This window comes from Crotalus tigris, unplaced genomic scaffold (genome assembly GCF_016545835.1).
Source record: "Crotalus tigris isolate CLP2741 ecotype Arizona unplaced genomic scaffold, ASM1654583v1 scf7180000018737.1251358, whole genome shotgun sequence".
In the NCBI taxonomy this organism is placed as follows: Eukaryota; Metazoa; Chordata; class Lepidosauria; order Squamata; family Viperidae; genus Crotalus; species Crotalus tigris.
In genome coordinates, this window is record NW_024097176.1 from 1,089,342 (window position 1) to 1,104,055 (window position 14,714).

Below are 14,714 nucleotides of genomic sequence, written 5' to 3' on the forward strand. Positions count from 1 at the left end.
TTTGGTTGGTTTCCACCCATTGCTTCTTATCCTGCCTTCAGGTGCTTTGGAGAATAGCTTGACTCCCTCTTCATTATGGCAGCCCGAGATATTGGAACACTGCTATCATAGTTATAATTATTGTGTGGTATTGAATTCTTCAGCTACCACCCGAAACTATAGGTGAACAAGTCAGAATCATTACTTATTAATGCATTACCAACGCTTGTTTCTTTTTTGAGAAAAGCAAGGAATGCATTATTGAAATCTTTCTAAAGTTTTTTTTTTAAAAAAAAAAACATTCCATTTTGTCCACTAGATGGTGATCAGAAATATCTTTCCAAATATGTTCAACAGAATACTTTCAGCTTTTTTCTTTGTAGTAAGAATGCTAGATATATTTCTGTCACACAAATTGTTATAATTGTATTGCAGGATAAGGAAATGTCATCTCCAAGAAACATACTTAAAGTGAATTTGAACTGAAACAAGAAGCCAGTTCATGACCTATTTCACCAAATTGTTCAGCACCAATTTAGGAGTTTGCTCCATTTTGCAGTTCCCCAGCAAAATTTATGCAGCAATTGTCAAATCCTACCATTGTGACTTTGCCTTCTGATGTTGCAGATAAAATAGGTTAAGCATTGCCAGTATTTACCTGTCATCATTCCTGTGCACAGATCTCAAGAGAGGCTGCCTGGAGACAAAACAAAAAAGTATAGTCTATTTGGTTCACTTCCATATATTTGCTCACCCAGATCTTTACACAATGGCTACTTTCAATAGGCAATTATCACTGTGTGTAACTCCCAGATTTCCTTTCCCTCTGAATTATTTTTATCTTAATTGCCCACCCAAACAGGGGTGGGTGGATAGCCTTTTTCCTAACTTAGTTTTGTCTTTTTTATATTTCAGGGCTACTTCACAGAAGACATATTTCAGATAAGGAATTCCCCCCCCCCCTAACTCAGTAAATTGCTGAAGATTGTTATTATCCTTTTGTGTATTTTCACTGGGAAGCTGTTTGTGGCTGTGGTTTTTTGCCACATACTTAAACAGCAAGAGAGGTAGAGGAATTTGGTCACATGTTGTATCCTTAGGAACCAAATCCCTTCAGACTTCCTTTGTCAGAGTGATTTTTAATATTTTAAGTAAATTGGAATAATGTCAGCGATAGCCAACATGTTCGCAATGTGCCAATATATTAATTAATATATTCTGCAACAAAAATGAAACCTTGGATTTTAGGGCAATTTCACATGGCCTCTTTAAGCTGCTTACCTGTAGATACCAGCTAGAAATAAGCCATTTGAAGAAATTAATGCCTGGATTTCAAGCTCTGCCAATAATACTGACCAAATGTTCTCTTCAGACATAGTTACCAGTTAGCATACCATTTGTGGATTCTCCTTGGCCTTTGTCCTTCCCTCCCATGCAAGGAAAGCAAACATTTCTAGATGGGTCTTTAAGGATGTATGTTTTCCACTGATAGACCTTTTGTAAGAGCCCAGCTCTGTGGGCTTCCCTTCCCATTTGACACCTTCCTATTGGGTATGTCCACTGATAATGGAGAAAACACCATCACAGTTCACCCAGAAGGAGAAACTGAAAGAAATCTTGCCAAATTAACCTTTTTCTAAGTCCCTAGGAAGGGGGGGGGGAGGGATAGAAATAGAGAGAAAATATAGCCATTTTATCATTCTTCCTCTCATCCCCACTAGACAGGAAACTGGAAGAATCATTGTCAATTTCACCTGAAGGAAGGAAGGAAGGAAGGAAGGAAGGAAGGAAGGAAGGAAGGAAGGAAGGAAGGAAGAAAGAAAGAAAGAAAGAAAGAAAGAAAGAAAGAAAGAAAGAAAGAAAGAAAGAAAGAAAGAGAAAACATAGTTTTATCTAACTTCCTATCACTTGGATCAGAGGGGAAACTTCAACTGGTATTTTTTAAAAAAGGAGAGGGAAAACCAGCCTTTCATTAGTCCAGAATCCCTGGATAAATTGACCATAGAGGGCAACAATTGATGACCAGAGGGAAGGGTCATTCCACCTCAGCACACAGTAGCCAGTCAGAGCAGAGATATTTACCTACTAGGAAATGAAGGGCACCACACAGACCATACAGCAGGCCCTGTGCTGGTGGAGCTTGTCTTTGCAATGAGCTGGGAGCAGGACAAGGATAGCATTGTGGATTTCTCTCTTTGTGGGCCTTCCTTGCACCGGGAAGCAGGCCATGCAGGTGAAAGCATGTTCTGCTTGTTTCAGAACAAGTTGGTACAATCTAGAAAGGCAGATATTCCAAGCCCCTTAACAGAAGACTGCTACCTTTCTTAGATTGTTCTCTCACTTAAACAAATTAAGATCTCTCAAACTACATATTGCTTGAACACTTTGGGTATGATCTTCATAGCAAAGAGTGCTGTTCCATGGAACTCCCATTCCTGATTCCAAGCATTTTTCCTTCATTGGTTTCACTTTTAAGCTTGATTTCTCCCCTACCATCACCTCCCGATTTGCAGATAGCTGACAAAATGAGTGCCCCTTGCGGCCCATCTTCAGGCTACTTAGTGCAGTGCTGGAACTAGGGATAAAAGGGAATTTGTGGTAGGAGTTCACAGCAGCTGTTAGACATAATTTTCCAATTTATTGTGTTCTCATGTTATTTCACATGTATGATGGCACTGAAGATGCAAATGAGAGAGCAAAATATGAAAATGAATGTGAGTAGATTCATTTCTGCTGAAGGCCTGGAGACTAAAACATATGAAGAAGGGTTTCAGGAACTGGGTAGGGCCAGTCTAGAGGAAAAAAAGACTAGGGGGGGGGCATGATAGCAGTATTCCAGTATTTGAGGGGCTGCCACAAAGAAGAGGAGGTCAACTTATTTTCCAAAGTACCAGAAGGCGAGACAAGAAACAATGGGAACTAATCAAGGAGAGAAGCAACCTGGAATTAAGGGCAAACTTTCTAACAGTGAGAACAATTAACCAGTGGAACAGCTTGCCTTCAGAAGTTGAGGATGCTTCATCACTGGAAGTTTTTAAGAAGAGACTGGACAGCCACTTGTCCCAAATTGTATCGGGTCTCCTGCTTGAGCAGGGGGTTGGACTAGAAGACCTCCAAGGTCCCTTCCAGCTGTATTCGGATAGATTGATAGATGAGAAAAGGAGGAAGAATAAGAGAGAAAGAAATTGAGGGCAGGGGGTAGGGAGGAGAAGCTGTTCAGAAGATGGTTGAAGGAATGATTGAATGCTTATTCTGCATGGAGCTGACATTTTCTCAGCAGATTGTACTAGCTGGAAGCTCCCATGTTCCAGGCATCCATAAGGCATCAGGCCATGTTATATATTTAGTTTGTCAGCCAACAGACTGCCCTTCATCCACTGTCCCCAAGCTGCTTGACTAAATGCCAGGATTCCTCCAGGATTAGAAAGTGATTTCGGGGTAGCAGCCAAAAATAAAAACGGCAACGCCATATTCTTCTGTTTACTGGCTTCCATGAAACTGGCCCCTTCCCCATTTCTGTTGCTCAGTGAGACAATTATGTGAGTTTTGCCCCGTTTTATGACCTTTCAATTGTTAAGTCAATCACTGCAATTAAGTTAGTAACACGGTTGTTAAGTGAATCTGGTTTTCCCATTGACTTTGCTTGTTGGAAGATCACAAAAGGTGATCACATCTCCCGGGGACACCGCAACCGTCATAAATGTGAACCAGTTGCCAAGCATCTGAGTTTTGATCACATGACCATGGGAATGCTGCAACGGTCATTAGTGCGAAAAATGATCCTAAGTCACTTTTTCAATGCCACCGTGAAGTGGTATATAATTAGGCTATTGCTATTGTAACTTTGAACAAATGGTTGTAAGTCAAGGACCACCTGTCCTGTGTCTTCCTGCCTTCATCTGGCCATCCTAGTAAGCATTTTGGGTCTAATGGAAAGGATCAAGTTACTTATCTTATTCTCAGGTCAACGACATTCTCCTAGTCTAGCTAGAGTAAACTCTGTTATCAGTCTTTATACATTTTGGCACTTCAGGGGCTGTAAAGGACTGGCTACTGATAACATGCTTGAAAAAAAAAAGAATAATCACACCCTCCCACAGAAACAGGCCACATATATATCTACAGTATAAAATGGGCTGGCTAAGAGAAAATTAAAGTCTATGTCAGGCTCCTGTCCAAGAAGAGAAACTGGTGCTATCTTGGCACAGGATGCTGATGGCAGTATAATCCACCCGTCATTATTTCTTCTCTGTGGGTTTCTGCAAACTGGATTTTGCATATAATGAACTCAGTGGCAGTGAAGCCCTCTCCTTCGCCCATTTCCTGCCTCTCAGATGCTACTGGTTTAAAGCTTGGTTCTCACAGAATGAGGTACTACAGTACACCAAACCTTTCAAAGTGCTCTGTTTCAACCATAGGCTTTCTGAAATGCTTCTTTTGGATGTGGGGATGAAAGCTCGAACATCAGGTGTCCTAGAGGAAATTTCAGTCTGAATTTTCATGTAGTTTTGCTGACTTCCTACTTGCAGGGAAGTTTGTTGTCCGTTTTCTAGAAGGAAGTATTCAAAAATAGGATCTGGAAAAGAAATGATACTATTCAATTCAAACAGCTCATTGGGCAGCACATGTACATCTTGTTCAATTTTCCCCTGGTGGCACCCAGATGTGCTAATATTATAACTCACAGAATTTCCAGGCAAATTCTGGTTGAGAATTCTGGAAAATTTAACTCCAGAACATCTAGAGAAGCATTTGATTCAGGAAGGCTAATAAAGACTCAGAATGCAAAGGATAAAAAACAGATCGCAATGCAGCACTGACACTATAAACTGGAAGGCATTCCTTTGGTGTAATCAACTTTCCATCCTTCTAAAAGTTTTTATTTCTAAACCACCATGAAATGCTAAGTGTTTGACAATGCTTTTTCCCTGCTTTAGTTTTCACTGCAGACAGGAAATGGTAGAATATTATTCTGAACTGTGATACTGTAATTTGCAAATAATCATTTGCAATAGTTTTCTATCTTTTATTTTCTCTTAAAGGCTTTAGAACTCTTTTGCTTCTCCAACAGGCTATGACAGTTCAAGGCTTATTTTTTAAAAAAAAAGTTTCTGCAGGCCTTTGTTAGAAATGTATATAAAGAAGCTCTCTCTCTCTCTCTCTCTCTCTCTCTCTCTCTCTCTCTCTCTCTCTCTCTGTGTGTGTGTGTGTGTGTCTCTCTCTCTCTCTCTCTCTCTCTATATATATATATATATATATATATATATATATATATATATATGTATATATATATATATATATACACATACATATACACCTTATAATTTATTTCTCACAGAAGCAAATCTGAGTAGCACACAAGAGTCAGTAAAACAGCATAAATAAAGTCAATAAAAATACATAAAGCAGTCATTGCAAAAAGATAAAGGCATTATTAAAAAGATTGTCTTCATCATCATCATCATCATCTTAGCCATTGTCTATCTACTGCAGGATGAAGGCCTCATCCGCATGTTTCCAACCAATACGGTCCTGAGCTTTCTTTGCCACTTGGGCCTGCAATACTTGCTGATGTCATCAATCCATCTTGTTTTAGGTCTCTTTCATGGAGGCTTTTTATCACGTGGGAACCATTCTATGACTACTTTGCTCCACCTGCCATTAAGAGATGATGTTGTTCTCTTCTCACCAAGACCCAGAAGAGCTACAAAGACACATACAGTAGCTGCACAAAGCAGAAGAACCATTTGGCTTAAAAATACACTTGAAAAAGAGCCAGGTTATGTTTAATAAATTCATGAAAGAAAGAAAGAAAGAAAGAAAGAAAGAAAGAAAGAAAGAAAGAAAGAAAGAAAGAAAGAAAGAAAGAAAGAAAGAAAGAAAGATGTATGTGTATATGTATGTATGTATGTATGTATATATATATATATATATATATATATATATATATATATATATATATATATATATATATATATATATCTGAGAAGAACTAGACTTAGTAGACCACTACACATACCTTGGCCAACAGACCTCAATGGAAGATGATACAATAAAGGAAATTGAAGAGCGTGTTACATGTGGTTGGCAGGCCTTCAGCAAGCTAAGCGTAATTTTCAAGAACAACCTCCCCCCTATGCCTGAAGAAAAACGTTTTTGATCAGTGTGTGCTGCCTCCTCTAACATATGCCAGTGAAACATGGACACTAACCTCACAATTGACACAAAAGCTTCGAGTGGTACAAAGAGCCATGGAAAGATACATACTCAACAATACAAGAGAGGGTAGAAAGACCTGCCTAAGATCCCAGCCTATATATCAGAGACTTGGATGATCTTTTTAAATCAAGGTAGAAGCAGCAGGCTTTTTGCCTAGGCCCAATTGCCTCTGCAGAAAGGTGAGGCAGCCGATTTGCCATTGAAGAGGAAAGAATTAATCCTGATCTCACCACTTTCTATATGGCAATTAGGCTTAGGCAGAAAAAAAAAGGTGTCAATGGACCTGAGAGTCTGATCCCTTCAGCATCCTCCATGCCACAATTATGCTTGAAGGAAGAAAGTCCTCTTCTATTAAAAGCAATGGGAGCTTTTTAAAAGCCCAGTTGCAGGAAAACACCATACCTGTTCTCCAAAAGAAAAGAGAAAGGAAGGGATAAGAAGGTCAAAGACAAGGAAAGAAACACATTTACTGTTCAAGAATAAAGGATCAGGCAGAAGGCCCTTTCCTAAATATCTTAGTACAGGAGTGGGCAACTATGACAACTTTATGACCTGCAGACTTCAATTCCCAGAATTTCTGAGCCATCTCAGGAATTCTGGGAGTTGAAGTCCACAGATCTAGTTGCCCACCCTGTCCTAGTAGAACAGAATGTATATTTGTACTACAGCACCTTTTTTATGCTCTGGCTTGCTCTACACATCTGTATAGATTAGAGATCTCCAAACTTTTGGGCACCAGGGACCGGGGCCATGGAGAAAGGTTTTTCCATGGACCAGAGAGGGTGTGGTTTTGAATACTGCCTGCATCCCAAGGATGGAGCTTTGCTTGTTTGTGCGGCCCGCTTGCTGGCATGCTGCGGACCGGTGACGGTCCACAGACCAGGGGTTGGGGACCCCTGGTATAGATCATACAAAGGGAGAAAAAAGTTCTTTCTTTTGTATGGATGTGATTTCCATTTGTGTGCTGTAAAGAAAGAAAAGAATCACAAGCTTCAGAGAAAAGGGGACATCCAATGTAATGGCTACTTTTTATCTTCTTGCTCTATCTTTCCTGTCCTTGCTTAGCCTAACCTCCTTGTTTCAGCTTCCCATTCTTGCTTCATAATAAGCTCCTTCCATTCTCTGCATTTCTTCCTCTCATCTTTTGTTCCACTTTCCACTTTTGCTTTTCTTTAAAAAAAAAACATGCAATTATATCAAGCGGCCTTATGTCTAGGAGTATCTGCATGTGGTCAAAAAGATCAAGGTGGCAGCCATGGGGGGGGGGATTGAAACTCTGTGATGCACATAAAAACAGGCAGAGCTTTTTCTGCACTGTTGTAACCATTTTGACTTTTTGGATCCTATCCTGTGGGACATCAGGGTAGCCTGCATCAAATATGATGGCTACACAGATATGCCGGTGTTACTTCCTTGATACTAAGGCAGTGTTTCCCAAATTTGGGAGCTTTAAAATGTACAGACTTCAACTCCCAGAATCCCCCAGCCAGCCATGCTGGATAGGGAATTCTGGGAGTTGAAGTCCACACTTCTTAAAATTCCTAAGGTTGGGAAACATTGCACTTAAGAGATTGTCATTGCTTTCCTGCAGGATGATTTCTTCTCTATCTGTAGATTAACCACCTCTTTTCTGAATCAACCAAGGTCAGCTAGGCACTGCCACCTGCTCTGGTCATTTTTAGCTTACATTACATTTATGATGATTGTCATGTATGAAAGAGATAATTCCAGAAAAAACTTGATGAAATGCTGAAGCTGAACCTAACTAAGAAATGAAAAACTGAGTGACTTTTCCTCAGTTAAATTAAGCTTGCTTTGGGATTAGTTCTGGTCAACTGCATAAAGTTCCAGTTACAGCAAAAGTTATTATTTTTAAATAGACATCCTGGGCTTCCTTTTATCTCATTATTGTTTATGCTTTTGTTTTTAATCCTTTGTTGTACCATCCAGAGTCACAATTGTGGGAGGCTGTATACACTGATGTACTAAATAAAATAAAAAGAAATCTTGAAATCTACAATTGCCAGCTTTATTTAAACCTTGATTATTCACAGTATTGTTCACCCCATGTTGTTTTTACAACATCCCTGTGAGGAAAGCTGAGCTCTGATATAGGAACTAGTAAACCTGAGATGAGGCTAAACCAAAGATGTCTCCCAGCTGGACTAGAAAATCAGAATGAGTTTCTTTAATATACAGTAGCATTCCCCAGCCTCAAGTCCCTGTTGAGCTTCTTATCTCCATGTAGCTTTTCTTTGGAACAAGACTGAAGAGGCTTCCCTATGCTGACTTCTAGTGGTGATGATATTAATTTGTGAGCCCACCCTCCAGTCTTGGATTTCTTGGTGGTCTCCTTCCCAAGGAGAAACCAACTCAAGACGACGCTCACTTAGCTTTTTCAAAATCAACTTAAGAGAGGCTTCCCTGTCTTGGACACAACTTTTACGTAATATTTATTGCATTTCTCTCTTGGAGCTCAAAGGGAAAGTTTACTTTTTAGCATCAAAAGCCCCGGCGGAGGCAGATTCACCTGAGATCTATTGGCCACTCAAGACGTCAGGGGGAGTCACAGCTGTTGCAAACCGAAACTGATTTGGGTCGAAGGAACGACGTAATTAGTTCCTTTTTGAGCGTTTTGACGGGGAGAGATTATTTAGCTAGCTTTGCCTAGGGCGAAGCGTTAAAACCTGTTTGTTCGACATTTGTACGGGTGTTGCTTTTTTTTCTTCCCCGGATAAAGCAAGCGAAAAGGGCGGGACAGCTTTGTACTCTACCCCAGGAGCCGGAGCTCAGGATCCACCGCCCTCCAAGAGGTAAGAGCGCGGCCGGGCTTTGAGCCACCCACCAGCCGCTTCCCCAGGCCCGGATCAGGAACGAGCAAGGCAGGTCGAGATCGCTCCTGGAGTGAGGCGGGGAAAGCCAAAGCTAGCTGGCGGGAGGAGAAGGGGAGGAGTCCGCCGTTTTTATTCCCTCGCCCTGCGAGCGCGGCCAAAAATAAAAAATAAAATAAATCGCCCACTTTCTCCTTTGCTTCGCCGTCTGCCCTGGCCCCCCGTAGAGCGTTGAGTACCACAGCCCGAGCTGGGGAAACCTCGAGAAAGCCTCCCTTGGGCTGGACTCCGAGTTGGTGGCGGCTCCTCGCGTGGCGGGGCTGCGTGGCTGAATGCCATTTGCTGGCCGTGCGTGGAAGACCAGCGGGGTGGGGTGGGGGGGGAGCGAGCGAGCGAGCGCCTCTGGGGAAAGGGGTGGGGGAAAGAGGCTCAAAGGAGCCCCTAAAGCGCAGGAAGGGGCCCGGTCGAAAGGCGACGCTGCCCGCCTCGCTTGTGAAGCCTTTCCCTTCCTTGGGTCCCCTTGTGAGCGACAGGCCGCGCCCCTCAGTGCAAGGTCTCAATGATGGTCTCCCGCATCCAGCGCGCCCCCCCACACACACACACACGCAACTATGGAGCCCCCTTCCCGTCTCGATGACCGTTCCCCTTCTGCTCTCCACGTTAGCTCGCCTCTGCTTTTCAGTTCCGGGCAGTCTCGCCTCTCCTGCTTGTGTTTCTCTCTTTGCTCTGCTTTGCTAAAGCCGAGGGGACCTCCTTATTTTCCTATTTCCAAGAGTCTGGGTAGAAAAGAGCCGGCTTCTTGTTTCATCTTCCGGAAACTAATCGCTTGGCAGCTACCGTTATCAGTCTATGGGAGTAATCTGCACGGCGTTAGATAAAAGAGGGCCGTTGACTGGGGCTCCGCTTTCTGAAGTGTGCTCAGGTCTGATTTGTGGTTGCATGGGTGCCGTTTAAAGCGACAGTATAGCGAACGCCCCATCGGATTGAAGTGCAAACTGAAACCTGTTCGGGATGAATGGCGGTCTTAGTGTTGGTAGCGGTATTCCTTCACCTGCTCCTCGCTTTCCACTTACTGCACCCACCTGGATTACTTTAATGTAGGCTGTGTTGCCTTGACCCACTCTGTTGTGGCAACCTTGCCTCAGCAGTCGACTTTAGGAGGGAAAAAAAGTTTCCAGTAAAAGGTTTTACGTTTCCATACTGCCAATTTATTTATTTGTTAAATTTATTGCTGCCTATGTTGTCTCTGGGCTACAAAAAGGAAGAAAAATGAAAGGAGTGTAAACAGAAGTGAAATAACAGAACAATAAAATAAACAATGGCAAAACAGGAATACAAGGAGAATAATACATCAATAGAGTAGGAGAGGTAATTTAAAAAAAACACACACTTTTTTCCATTAATTGCTTTCCCACCATCCTCTATTAACAAGATTTGTAAAAGGAACTGTTTGAGGCTGAGCTCTGTTCCTGATGACTTCATGGACATAATTCTGTTGGCAAAAATATGGGAGTTATTAGCCCCTGCTCTTTTCCAGGATACTTTTTTTTTTAATTTTCCAGTCTTATGGATTCCTGGTGGTCCCCCATTCAAGCATCAAATCACATCCCTGTTATTATTTTTTAATTCACAAAGGACAGCTAGATGCTGGCATCTGAACAAGGCAGATGCAAAATACTTAACTGCCTGAATGGTGGATTAAACTGTTGTGGAGAAAATTATACCTGTCAACTATGATTTCATACCTGTTGTGAACAGTTAGTGGATTAGAGTAGGGAGGTATGAAATTTTTCAGCCGCTCAGTGAAAGTAATATGAGGGAAAAGTTGAGCTTTTGAATGAAGCACTCCATTGATTCTTGTCTTGCCTCTAAATGTGTTTATTGTGCCATAAACTACTCTTCCTAATTTGGTAAACTCAGGATTTGTTGAGACTACAAATTTTAGGCCATCCTGGCTGGCATAAGCTTTTATGGATGAAAAGCTTCTTTTAAGATTTTTTTTAAAAATCCTCCATATGTTGTTCAACTTACTCAATGTTTCTCTGCCATCAATTCTTAAATGTTTTCTAACTTTTTAAATGTGATCACAAAATAGAGTAAATTATCAGACGTCAAACATTCTCTACTGCACCTCTCTTGATAAGAGTTTGCCTTATGCCTGTCAGTATCTCTTACAAACAAACATCTTTCTTTGCCTAAACCATGTTCCTCAACTTTGCCAGCTTTAAGATGTGTGGACTTCAACTCTTAGTATTCTTCAGTCAGCATGCTGAGTGAGAGTTAAAATCCATACCTCTTCAAGCCGCCATAGTTGAAAGACACTGGTCTAAACTAATTACTGTGAGCTAGTTTAGCGTGGTGATTAAAGCACCAGGATAGAAACTGGAATACAGCAAGTTCTAGTCCAGGTGTAGGCAACCTTGGCTCTTTTATGACTCGTGGACTTCAACTCCCAGAATTCCTGAGCCAGCATAGCTCAGGAATTCTGGGAGTTGAAGTCCAGGAGTCATAAAAGAGCCAAGGTTGCCTACGCCTGTTCTAGTCCTACCTTAAAAACAAAGCAAGCTAGATTACCTGGGGCCAATCGCACACTCTCAGCCATAGGAAGCTGGCAAGGGCAAAATCTGTTCTAAAATCTTGCCAAGAAAACAACAGAAACTTGTCCAAGTAAATGCCAGGAATCAACACTGACTAGAAGGCCAAAACCAAAAAAAAGCTAATGATTAAAAGAGCATATGTTTATATTGGTTGTTACACATGACAAAATGCCGATGGCCAGGTTAACAGTAAGTTTACAGAGTAGAATTTTGTGAGAAAAGTTGTAGTTCTCAAGTGTTTGCCTTTGTTAGGAAACTTGTTTCAAAAACTTCTTTTAAAAAAAGGGACAGTAGCAATAAGGCAGATTTTATATCCTTAGTTTCAAAGGAAAAAGTTGAAAATGGCTCCATTTACTGTTTTTTCTCCTAGTTGGTAGCAGTTGGCAGGAGGATACATGGATTGATTCTAAGTTTCATTGTTCTTAAGAAGTACATTAGCTACTTTGGCACCCACATTCTCCCTGTATATCAGAATGGCTCTGTGGTAATATTTAATTACTTCTGGAATATGATGAAGTTCTCTTGGCCAGTTCATTGCAGTATATAACTCATATCACCTGCAGCATTGCCTGTACATAAGAATTTGTGGTGATTTTGGCCACCAGATCTGGTGGGGGAAAGTGTCGTACTGTCTTCAAGATCTCCAAAGGGTCCCTCAGATTCAGAGAAGGTAAAAACCGAGGAAAGAGTATCAGATATATTTTGGTAACATGTAAGGGCAGAAGAGGTTAAAGATCAGATGCAACAAATTGCTTAGTTGAAGTTAATGAATGTATGTATCAGTTATCTTTCCATTTGCATTATAGTCTTTATGGTACACTTTCTTAATTTTTATTCTAGCCAGAGAAAACATGCATTTATTACAGGAATGTGATCTTTTGCCCTAAGAATATTTAAATAGTTTTCCCTATACACCTTGAAATAATCCATTTCCTAAAGTAAAAAAAACAAAGGCCAAATAGGCTGAAGGAGGCAGCAACATAGAGTGTTAAATTGTCTCAACCTTATCTTTGTTTTAAAAAGAAGTATTAAGCTTTACTGGGCTGATCACAATAAAGTTCAGTATTCGGACAGTGCTATTTTGAAAGTCCTAAATATACATATAGCAAAAAGTAAAGGAGCCAGAAACACTATAAAGAGGGCCAACTCAAACACGGGTTAATACAGAAATTCACCGTATTGAGCAAGCAGGAATTAGACTACACTAGTAATTATATGAGGAAGCAAGCTATATATTACTAAAACTCTCATCACGATCTTTACCTGGACAAAGTAATGCATCATAGGGCAACAATTTTTGAATCAGGGTACCACAAGTGAGCTAACTTACAGAATGTGCCCAAAATCTGGAGAGGCGGCTGCCGCCTGTGTCACTGGGCAGCTGCTGCAGATGTGATCTGCATTTTCAACAATCTATATGACATTTTCCCTGTCAGCCTCATTCCCCCCACCCACCACTTATCACCACTTACCTGCTTAATGGAAAGGGGAGGGCCACCTCTTGCTCACCCCAATGTTGATCCAAGCCCAGAGAACCCAGTAAGATCCAATCAAGTTTACTCTTTTATTTGCTTAACACCTAAGGGCCAGAGTCTTGTCAAACTAAAGCTAGAACCTTCTAACCTACTAGATATATCCTGACAGATTCTAGGGTATGGCTACCCTGAACCTCTTCTTCCCTCCCTCATCCAGCTTGGTACTGTGCAGTCTCTTAATCGGGGCCTGTCTCTGGGAAAAGCTGTGTGTTGCCAAAGCCCCGATCCACTGAATCTCCAAGTGTATATTCCATCCCTTAACCCACAAGGCACCTCCTGCATGCCTCCATGCACCCTTCTCCATCCACATCAGCCCTGACATGCGCAGCACCTCTTATGGGTACTCCATGCACCATTCCCAACTCATGCCAGTCTCCTGTGCACCATCTCTGAGCTCTATGGCACTTCTTGCACTCTCCTAAACGCACCCAGGCAACTTTTCCAATCCACAGTGTCACCACCCACACACCATCCCTGACTTGCACAGCACCTCTCACATACCCCCATTCATTCTTCTTGACCTGTGCCATTCCCTGCCTGTGCATCCTGCTTGACCCATGCAGCACCTCTTACACATCCTCATGACCCCCATGCACCCTTCTCAGCCTCTGCTATCAACTGCCCTCCCATGTGCCCTACCTCAGAGTTCCCCAACCTTTTGGGGCACCAGGGACCGGTTCCGTGGAGAGAGGTTTTTCTGCAGACCAGAGGTTTTTTGTGCTGCCTGCATCTTGTGGATGGGGCTTTGCTTGTTTGTGCAGACCAGTTGCTGGCATGCGCGGCCCTGACCAGTGGTTGGGGACCCCTGTCCCACCTAACACACATTTTGTGGATACCAGACAGCACCCTTCCTGACCTACACTGCCCACCTGTCTACCCTCCCCAATCCCATGGCATCTCTGGCACACACAACATGCCCTTCCCAACCCTGCAACAACTCTCACGCAGCCCCCTAGGTACCCCCTCATCCCTCTTCCACCCAGCAGCAGCCACTGGCCTTGGACCGGTAGGTTCCTCCTGGCTTCCCCACTCACTTTCTTTCTGCAAGCTTCCCACAAACAAAGTAAATTTTTGCAAAATACTTTCAGAAAAAAATCCACAATGAGAATTCTGGAAAACGTTTTAGTTTGTCCTCCCAGTTTAGCAAATATTTATATCAGTTGTCAGATCATCAATCAGTAACTTCAATATTAAGACACAGTATTTGTGTCATTGAAATCATAGCTGATCTGTGAAGGTTGAAACAATACAGAAATTGGGTAACTTAAGAAAAAAAAAGCAACATGAGGCATCAGTCATATATTACCTCTTATTAGGAATTAATAGGGGGATTGATTTTTGTTTTTTACTGTTACTGGGCAAATTTCCAAGAGATTTAACTTTGAAGAACGCCAAAGAGATGGGACTTCAGATCAATTAAGCCTCTCTTATCTGATTACTCATAATGAGCAGGACCAAGCGTCATGGAAAATACGATCAATTCTACCCAGGTCTTTTTGTAAGCAATGGAATAGGTAATTTTACAACAAAAGTAGGAAACAGGAAATCTGAAT

The 14,714-nt window shown here is 41.8% G+C and overlaps 1 protein-coding gene and 1 long non-coding RNA gene across 4 annotated transcripts in view; one reads left to right on the forward strand and one right to left on the reverse strand.

Annotated features, from left to right (window-relative positions):
* On the reverse strand, positions 1-11,431 carry LOC120313619. 2 transcript variants are annotated; one of them, XR_005558197.1, is made up of 3 exons: positions 9,633-11,431; positions 4,370-4,555; positions 1-676 (listed from the first exon to the last, which is right to left on the reverse strand). It is a non-coding gene; the product is annotated as an uncharacterized LOC120313619 (long non-coding RNA). The 2 variants fall into 2 exon arrangements; XR_005558198.1 differs by lacking the exon at positions 9,633-11,431 and adding an exon at positions 8,729-8,844.
* The window catches only part of STEAP3 (STEAP3 metalloreductase), a 27,844-nt gene continuing 21,946 nt past the window's right edge, over positions 8,817-14,714 (forward strand). The window contains exon 1 of one of the 2 annotated variants that reach the window (XM_039355702.1): positions 8,817-9,011. The gene's annotated coding sequence lies outside the window, so the exon portion shown is untranslated. Of the gene's footprint in view, positions 9,012-9,031; positions 9,261-14,714 lie in introns of those variants that run through there. The other variant, XM_039355703.1, reaches the window with a different exon arrangement.